General features: G+C 46.7%; 1 long non-coding RNA gene across 4 annotated transcripts in view; it reads right to left on the bottom strand.

Moving 5' to 3' along the window:
- LOC139107962 (uncharacterized) overlaps positions 1 to 10245 on the bottom strand; it is a 91656-nt gene that overhangs the window by 70805 nt on the left and 10606 nt on the right. The window lies entirely within an intron of this gene.

The raw sequence follows: 10245 nt of genomic DNA on the forward strand, positions 1-10245 counted from the left end.
GAATGGAAAGTACGGCCTGAGCAACTACCAATCTTGTCGATTATCCAAGTCTCTTTAGACACTTCTGTCAATCAAGATTTAATTGAAATTCTGGTAAAGGAGATACCACTGTCCGGTGCGCACGGACTCGAATGTCGACGACGTTCGCAGATTCGACGTGTACTAATTAAGCCTCGCATTACCGGCGCATTGTGCGCTGCACGAACGAACTAATTAACGATGAAAAAAAGACATTGCGCGTGCCCGATGCATGTCTCGAATTTATTTACCCGCGTCAAATGATTTAATTACAAGGTGCGGGCAGCGGGAGATAGCGGGATTATACGCGGGGCCGATGAGCATAATTCGTCGGAGATCGCATCGGGGAGCTGTACCTTCTCGGTTAAGTGAAATCTGGGAATCCCTGACGGGGATAACGGCGCCCCGTCTTGAAACTTGCGCCACCGATCGCGCATCGATCGCTACCCGCGCCGCGGTAATTACTCCTAAGGGAATTTCGTAATCTCTGCCACGCGCTTAATCGGTAATTAAAGCTTAAACACGTAGCCGTCGCCTCGTCCCTACTACGTCCCTCCATCTGTGTCTTTTTCCTCCCCCGTTTCTCCGCGTTCCATTCTCCCTCGCTCTCTTCATCTTGTGCTCTTGGCATTACAGTACGTTTTTTCTTTCTTTTTTTCTTTTTTCTTTTTTTTTTTTCTCCACGATCTTCACTAGGGCATTCATTAGGGAAAGACCGGCGGGGCGAGGGGAAAGTCTCGGTCGGTTCGTAATTAGTGGCACTAACGAGGGACGCGTTTCTTGCGACGCGTGTACGCGCACGAATGTGCAAGGCCTGGTACATTGCCCACGAGAGAATCACTTTTCCGTTTTATCTTTTTCCGTGGTGAATTTAGTCTGCCGATTGGAAAGCGGACGCGAGAAAAAGAAACGCGAAAATTTCATCACATACATTTTCGAAAGCTGCAAACTTTTTTTTTTTATATAAACGATACCCTATCGAATCGTTATAACATTATCCAACGGTTACGTAAACGTCGACCGGATTAGAACGCGCCAGGATTATTTTCAAGAAATAATGAAATACTGTAATGTAACGTATGGAATTAAGATCCGAAGTCGACCACGATGCAGTTCTCGATCGACCAGCCCGAGAGACCCTCGGCGAGTTTCACCTGTTCTTTTTTCCCCATCTCGAGTGCTATCTCTTTTAAAGGGCCCAAACGCACACGTAGACGTTCCTAGTCCAACCGGTCCACAGACAGCCATGCCACCGTGTTCAAGGTGTTCATGGTGTAGCCGAAAAACGCTATGAGAGTGTACGAGGTAGAAGAGGCAGTATGACAGAGAAGGGAAGGTGGACATACTTATGTAGACGATGCGCGCGGCCGTGTGTATGTTATATGCATACGTATTTCTACGTGCACGTATATGCGCGGAACAGAGACGAGACACTGGTGTAGCAGAATTATTTATGATGCCTGATAGAGACGCGGTTCCGAGGCAATGTTGTCTAAGAGGCAGGAGGCTTCACACACCGGCATTCCTACCTTCCTTCTTGTGCTCTCTCGTTCTTTCCCTCTTCCGCTGCCTCCTCGTTCGCTCCTCTCGCTACTCGCCAACTTCATCCTCCTGCGCACTCGTCAACTTTCACATCTCTATACCTTGAATCGGCTTAATGACGAACAGGCTCGACGCGAAATGCGAATTGTGTATCGCGCGTTATTGTGAGCACAATTCGCGCGCACCGCTGAGAGAAGCCCTTGCGGATTCAATATCGCGACACAGAGGAAATAAGCTAGCAAATAGAAGTAATTTCAACTGGACGTCATCGAAAATATCATTAGATATCTTTTCTCGTACTATTGCACGCAATGAGGCGAGTTTACTTTTTTTCTACATAGCGTGTAATTAAGCTTGAAAGTTGCATGAATATTCTTCGAAAATTAATCTTTAATTAATCTCGTTTATCCAAAATGTGAAAAATATTTATTTATCGATAGTTATTCGTTTAAATCTTTTTTTTTTTTTCTCTTACTTAATTTTTATTCCCGTGTCGCCGGTAAATTAGTAAATTTTTCAACTCGATATATGAACAGAAATTAATGTGTACGATATAATTATATATTTATAATAATATGTATGCAATAGTCATGCTCCTTTTTGAATCGGCAATATTGTTACAGAATGTATGATTATTTCGTAAATGATATGAATCACCTGTCTTAACTTAACTCTACACGCACATTGGCAAACAGGGCGAAAATGAATACAAGGATAATGACGGTTAAGCGCGTTTGCCTACGGGAAAGTTATACAGGTCGATTTTTAACAGTCAAGCTCGTACACGCTATGCTTCGTGTTCGAGACGGCAAACTGCTTCTTTTAACGCATCCTTGAACACCTGCTCTCTATCCAAGTGGATTATGTTTCCATAATGACGGAGAATAAGTGCGGAATGATCAATGACAGTTGAAAACATGTTTGCAGGCAGAGGAGAATCCTTTTTAAGATAATGATAATCATTACGTTCGTGCATCGTCGATGATTTGAGTTTTCATTACGTATTTAACGATAGATCTATTAAACTTCACATTAAGCAGTTGGATATGCAACAAAAATGCACCATGACAACGTGAATCGAGCTTTTAACCTAACATAAAAAAAAGAATTATAAATATAATTATTGAAGTATAACGCAAACACGTTCAGTAAAACCGTAATACCTTTTTTTTTTTTTTTTTTCGTGCCGTGATACTCGTGATGGTTTTAATCATTATTATAACTCTTCGTAAATTTCGTTCCTCTCAAGAGAAAGAGGTAGGAAGAACGGCAGTACATCCATCGTACAGGCGAAAGCCCCCGCGCCGCAGTTGCCCCGCGAGCGTAATAACTTAATTACGCGATGCCGCGGCAGGATAACGTTCGGGTGTTAAGCGTGGGGGCCACGGAGGTTAAAGCGGGACCCTCCAAAGTTCCCGCTCACGGGGCAAAGTGGAGGAGGTGGGTGGACGGGCCACTCCGGACTGTAGATACTACGAGAAACGTGGGCGTCTTGCTCTTTGGCCCGCGGGAAGTTTTTTGTGGGGCGGACAGAGCCGCATTCTCTTATTTATTACCCGGAATATTAAGTTACCCACGTTATACCACGGGGCACCGTAAGGCCCCCATGGATCCTCGTAACTATCACCACCACCACCAGCAGCAAGCAACAACAAGAACAACGGCAACAACGACATCGACATTCGGCTATGCTCCTTCGCATGGTCCATTATTGTCGCTTCTCCCCTCGGGAGATCGTGGACGCGGAGGGCACGATACCCCGTAGTGTTGCTCTCCGGCTTCACCGAAGAGCACCGCGGAAACTTTCGTGGGAGGGTAGGCACGTAGGAGCTATCGCGGATCGGGGATCTAAATTGATTTTAGATCTCGGAACTCGATTAATGTCTGCTGCGAGTAACGCGGTGTTAATTAAGAGAGATCTCGCCACCGTCTCAATACAGGTGGATCCTCGCATTACGGAATTACGACTCGCTTTATCTGCCACTGGTGTTCCCCCCCACCCCCACCCCCGTCAATGCGTCGTACGTCATCGCGCGACGGCTCACGCGCCGAAACTCAAAGGGAAAAGAATTTGTAATTTTTTTTTTTTTTTTTTCTACCTCAGCCAAAATATTGAAGTGCCAACTATTAAATCGTAATCAATTTTTTTTATAGCGACGTAGCGATAATTTCGCGTAAGAAATTGGTTTTCCTCCCGAGAATGGCACGTGATCGCGGTTAACCGCAAGCTCTGCGGCGAGAAAAGGGGCAGCAAGGCTGCTGAGCGAGGTGCATAATCGAATCGACGACTTGTCACGACCACGATGGAGACAATGTAAAATTTAAAGAGAGACATACGGCGGACGGAGGAAAAGAGAGAAAGAGAGAGAGAAAGAGAGCGATGGATCGCATGGAGACGGGATGAAACTGTGCTTTTTGCGTGCATACGGCGCGGCGGCAAGGCAGGGCCAGGTATACTACTCGCGCTAAGGTCGGAATACAAAACAAAAAGAAAAGGGAAAAAAAAAGGGGGAGGAAAAAGAAAGCGGAGGAAGAGAAGCAGGCGAAGGGCCTAGGGTTCGCAGCCTGTTTCGGTCGTTCATAAATCCTCCACCTTAGCTTCAGCCTCCCTTTCCCCCCTTTCTCCCTTTCGCGCTTTCGCATACGCTCACGCATACAGGCGAGCGAAATGCAGCTGTACACGCACCACCACAACCGACCTTACTTTCTTATCCAATTTCTTATCCCTCTTTCCTTTCCCCTCCCGTTGTCCGCGTCATTATAGTCCACGGCTTCTCATTTGTTTCCCTGTCTAAGCTCCCATTCTACAAAGAACACAGCGGGGGAAGTCACCCGCACAAGTTGGATAGAAGCCGGAGAACGAAGTGAAATGCACACTCGTATCTTAATATGTGTAAAAAAAAGAAAAAAAAAAAAGAGAGAAAAAAAAAGAAAGAAAGAAAGAAAAAAAAAAACGAGATGCGTAACAATGACACAAAAGTAGCGTAGAAATAGCCGCGAAGGTTGCGTTGAAACGCGATCAAGTTGAAGAATTCGTATCGCCTGATTACACGCGCGCGTACCGTCTATATTACGTGACCTGTCTTCGCGAAGAGTTCATCACCGCGTAAATTATCTCGATTGTTTAATACAAAGATAATGCCCCGGCGGCGAGCTTCTCCGAACAGGTCGCGTGACGAGATAACGAGATAGCGCAATTATACTATAAATATATCTCCGTTCTCCACTTAAGTTGCATGTAACCCGCACGCTTATTCATCGCTGCGCGGAATTGAGTCGGCTTGGCATGATACTCGCGCGCAGTCCCGCCGTCTCGGCTAAACAACGGCTAGATCCGACTCGGCCGCGCATTTCCGGCGATCCGTCGATCACAATTACATACATCTCGCTGATTCAATTACGAGAACGACTTTACGACGCAGTTTCCAGATCCCGATACGCCCGGTGCCTGGTTGCATTCGCTGGTTACATCCGGGGCCTCGTGCATAGGTGCCCGGCGGGGCCTCTGAGGCTCGCGTTCACGATACGTATCCACGATACATCGGGGAAGGTGATACGCGCCCGCGCTCGCGCGCGGCTCGGTGTGTTGGTGCGTTTCGTGGTGCGGGCCGATGAAGGTGGAGGTGTGTCGACAATCAAGATTACGTGGGCGGATACACGCGCGGTCCAGCGCCGGCGGCCTGGCAGCCCTGTGCGCGTCCCGCTTCTCCTTATTCCATCTTATCTCCTCTCTTCCTCCTCCGCGCGTCCCATCCCATACCTCTCTGCCACAGCGCTCCTGGCCGGACCCGAGCCCTAGGACCCCCTCCGGATCTCCCTCGACTCGATCGCCACCGACGCGTAGCTCGCGTACCAATCCCTTTACCTCCGGCACTATTTACAATTCGCTCGGTATCGCGTGCAAGTGCAAGCATCTTCGCTTCTATACATATCGAATCGGCGAGACGCCGGCTGGCCGCGATTCAGAATTGACTCGCTTTCCGTTTGAAGAGACGTTTGTTAACGAAAGGGAACGCGATCCGATAAATATTTAATTTAGAAAACATACACGGTGGAGCTTTACTGAAATCGCGGAGCTATTAAAAGTGTCTCTCGGATTAATGAGCTCAATTAGGCCGACTTAACGAAAACAAACGGATCTTTCATATTTGGAGCCACGCGTGCACCATTGTAAATAATTAAATCATAAAAGCACGACCGCCGATCAATTCTCAAACCTTCGATTAGCATCTCTCCGTCTGTGGAATTCCGGACCAGCGACACTAAGATCATTCTGTCCCCCCCGTTCCTCCCCCGTGCCTCCTTCGCGCCCGGACACGTCATGGTGCGTTGGTAGTGGAGAACGCGAGATAAATTCATGAGCGCGATGTCCTCTCACGACCACGTAGCTGCGCGCTTCGAGCGGACCCGGCCATGTAAATGTAAAGAGGGCTTTGCGAGAAGCGAACGAACGGAGCGCATTTTATTAGCGCGTGAACGGGTAAGGGCGCGAGAGGCGGGGAAGGTGGAAAAGAAGGAACCTTGTAGGCTCACGCTTTTGGACCGACCTTGCCTCGCGCGAACACACGTGCGATTACAGCGTCGTTTGCACAGGTCTCCTTACGTGTAACAAAATCGACGAGGCGGAAGAATTTTAAGGCAAATTCGGGTTAGAAAATGTACACGTAACTCGAGACTGAACGTATACGCAAAGTAAATGATCTGAAAAACTTCTCGTCGCTAAGAAGAAAAGTTGTTTTATTTTAGTAAAGAAAATATGTTTTAGCGGAAAATTTATTATAAAGCTTTGATGTCGCTTTATTTAAAAATGGAAATCGGTAAATGAACTCGACTGTGTACATTTGAAAATAAGACGTCCCGCGTCACAAACTCAATGCTGTAATCGCTCGTCTTCAGCATTGCCGGTGGCAAAGCGTAGGCCCGTCATTAATCCAATATTGCGAGCGGAGATTGGAGAGCGAGCGTAATTTCAGGCGGACGGAATGAAGCGTGGCCTCGCGATAAAAAAGGGGTTCTCCGTAGTTTTGTGTCATGTTCGCGCCATGTTGTACATTAGGCGTGGGATATACGTCTCGCGCCGAGCCGACAGCGAAGATGAAGAGAGAGACGGTCAGATTCGCAGGTAATTGTACGAGGCAATCACGTGCGCGTTACGGCGTTCTACTTAAAAAGCGTGACAAAACGTAGTAGTTCTTCTAACTCCGTGCGCGGAAGAGAAAGAAACAGAGCTGAGTTAGGAAGAAGGAACAAGAGGCTCCGGAGCATAACTAAAATCTTCATCACAGACCGAAAGAAAAAAAAGAAAAAAAAAAAAAAAAAAAGAATTTCTCCTAAGACGTATTCGTGACACGGAAAAAGTCTTGAGAAAAAGGTATTCGAGAGCGATGTGCTCCGATTGTAATTCAAAAAGAGACAAATTTTTTTCCACGCAAAGTTTAGAAACACCAATGTAAAACAAGTGCCGCCTTGAGCTTGTTCGTGTCGATAAACGTCCTTCAATTCCCCGTCAATAGAGTCATTAGTCACGGCTCTCGATACCCACCATATTCGTCTACCTGCGGTTCTACCTTCTCGGCGGATGCCGATCTTTCCTGCCTGTGCGATGAATGCATTCCGCGCGGCATGTTTAGAGCGCTTGTTCACCGTGTTTCATATCTTTCGGAAACATTGTTTCATATTTTTTCAATTGCCGTTGCACAAACGTTGCAGCCGATATAACGCAAGTGCAATACACGCCCCATTACACGTTATTTTAAGCGACTGATTCCTATTTAACGAGACGCATTTTGTACACGCATCGATACATTTCGCGAGTAAAGATATATTTTATTTTATTTTCTTATTTGAAAGATTTCGACGCTGGATGTTTAATACACCTTTCGGAAAATTTCTTTTTTCCTGAAAATATCGACATCCGACGAGACAGGCAAAACGGTTTTCCAGTGCAAGCCGCGATGAATAATGCAAGTTGCAGCGCGTAACATTTTTGTGCACAAATTACTTCGTTAGAGGCGCCTGGTTGACGACAACGTTACCTGCCTGCTACGCATTTCGATTTTACCGAAACCTGAAAAGGCAGAAACGACAAAGAGCCGGCATAGTTTTCTATGCTGCAACCAAAGGAGAGAAATCGGTAAGCGTCGCACGCACAAAACCTACGAAGGAACGTATCCTTGTATAATCGAGTCCTACAGGTAAATCGCATGTTTCAGCTGTGTCGGGAACGGCGAGGGCAACAAACGTTCATTAAAGAGGCGTTAGCTACACCCTGCAATATTCTGTTGTTAGATAAAACCGTTTGTAAGTCCTTTACGGAGACACAATAGAGTGAATATTTGACGAAATGTAACACTGACACCATTCTTATCTTATCGAATAAAACAGTGATATCTCCGTCGCGCTCTATTGCAATCGCTACAAATGTAAAAATATTTTTTATTTTTTTATTTCCACCCGCACATCCGTCACGCATCCCTATCGTGCGTTTTATTCATCGACTCATTAATATTTGTTAGATTATACCCCGTTTGGGAATCCTTTCGCGATCGCGGTGGATACATCAGGCGAAGGTAGATTAGCTAAGAACCACGATAAATCTGCCGGCTGGTGCGATAAATTTCTTTCGCGGAAACACAAAAAGCGCATTAACGTAGCCTAGCGATTATGCATCTCGGCGACGAAATTGCCGAGCGCGTCACTTTGTTTAAAAATCGAGCGGAATAAATGGAAATTGACTATTTGGCGACTAATGCTCGTAATCCTCGATTTTAAATATCGTTCTGCTGATTAATCCCAGCGAATTAAATTTTATAACAAATGTAATAACGCAATGCCGTGCGGACATCAAACGAGAGGGATACGTTTGCAGCCTACGGGGATATCCAAATCTTAAAAGCCCCGGGAAAGGGGAAGGAGGGGAGGAAATATTCCGACGCGTGCTAATAGCATAGGCCGCTAATTCGCACATAACTTACGAGCGGCACCGCCTGTCTTCCGTCGAGTATCCGAGGACGAATCTCCGGCTCAAATGAATTAAACGCACGTACGCGAGACGCGCGCTACGCAGCGTTCGAATAGCCTATAAATAACACTACGAGCGAGCATATAGTGCGCCGTTAGGCTGGATTTGCAGCGAAGGCGCGGCTCCGATCGATCCATGGCGACGTTTCGCATATCGATAGGCTGACGACCGATCTCGCGTGTAAATACCTTGATTAACGAGGCTCTGCCCGATCGTAATCGAGTTTCCTCGCGTTTCGAACTCGTTTTGAAAGCATCGCACCCCGATTCACGAGCGTGTAATCTCGTTGGCGCAAGACGTGTTTCCCAAGCTCATCTCACAATTAATTCTCCCAGTTATGGCGCTCGGTACCATTTCCCGAGGCGCATATCTAATCGGCGGAGGAACGCCTGTAAACTAGTTTACGGCGAGGAAAATCTTACCGGATTTCGCATGTACGAAGTGATATCAACGCGCGAGGTTCATTCCGATTCGCGAAAGTCGCAGAAGGGTGTAACTCGAAGGGCCCCGGGGCGCGCTAAATATAAGATTATACGACCCGACCCCGCGACCCCACGCGTAAGCGCCAGGCGCGGAACTATATCTGCGTGTCTATCGAAAATAATTTCAGCCTTTAGGCCGGCGACGTTTCACGACTTTTCGTAGTAGGGGCTTAAGATGTTCACCACGGTGTCCAAGTCGTCGACACTCGCAGCCGAGAAAACGCGATCCTGGCCCCGCGCCAGAATCGCGACTATAGATCACTCGTGAAGAGTGTGCAGAGTTGCGAAAAATTATCCTGAGCCTGGCAAGTAAAGCTTTAGCAACGTCAATGACTGGCTTACGTAGCGTGAGCCATCGCAGAAATCCGCGAGGAAAATCAACGTGAATGGCATTGTTTATAATTCCTATTCATCTAGAATTAATCTTAAAATCTACACGGTTTCCGCGATATCTTGCCGAGGTGATAATCTATATCGCCGCGCGGCAGCAATTGGCTTAAATATTTAAAAAAAAATTATAATCCCCCCGCGTCAATTTACTTCAGTTATCATCTTCATCTTTCCTCCTTCTCTTCTTTATTACGGCCGCGTTTAAAGCGCGTGCCACTCGCGCTGCCGTACAGTTTTCGCGCCATATGGCTTTCTTCTCCTGCCTACATCATCCTCGCGACAGTACGTTCGCCAAACGGCACAGCGATAAATATTATAACTTGAAACCTCGTGAATACACCGCATTCTTAACCTTCTAATCGAACATCGCCGTTTTGCGCGCCGTGGAAAATAATTGCGCCACTTATCCGATTCATAATACGAAAATTAATGATGTAGGATTCCGCGGGATCACAAAGGTTGACACAACTCTCATTATGGCGCGTCAATTTCTTTTTTATTTTATTTTTTATTTTTTTTTTTTGACGAGTCGCAGAATTATCGTTCGGCAAATTATAAGGAGTCATCTTACACCGGACTCGCGCATATCCGACGTAGGAGGATGAAATTTGGCGAAGGTCTAATCTCTCGTCTTTACCACATCGCGCTGATCGGCTTTCGGCTCGTGCTTAAGCCGCATCCTTTTACCCCCGTTTCGGGCCCACCCCTCGTACCACACGAAGCTTCTTTTCGCCGTCGCGGTCTCTATATTTCTTTTTTCAAGTTCCGAGGCAACAGGGAAACCGGGCAGAT

This window comes from Cardiocondyla obscurior, linkage group LG14 (assembly GCF_019399895.1).
Source record: "Cardiocondyla obscurior isolate alpha-2009 linkage group LG14, Cobs3.1, whole genome shotgun sequence".
Taxonomy (NCBI): Eukaryota; Metazoa; Arthropoda; class Insecta; order Hymenoptera; family Formicidae; genus Cardiocondyla; species Cardiocondyla obscurior.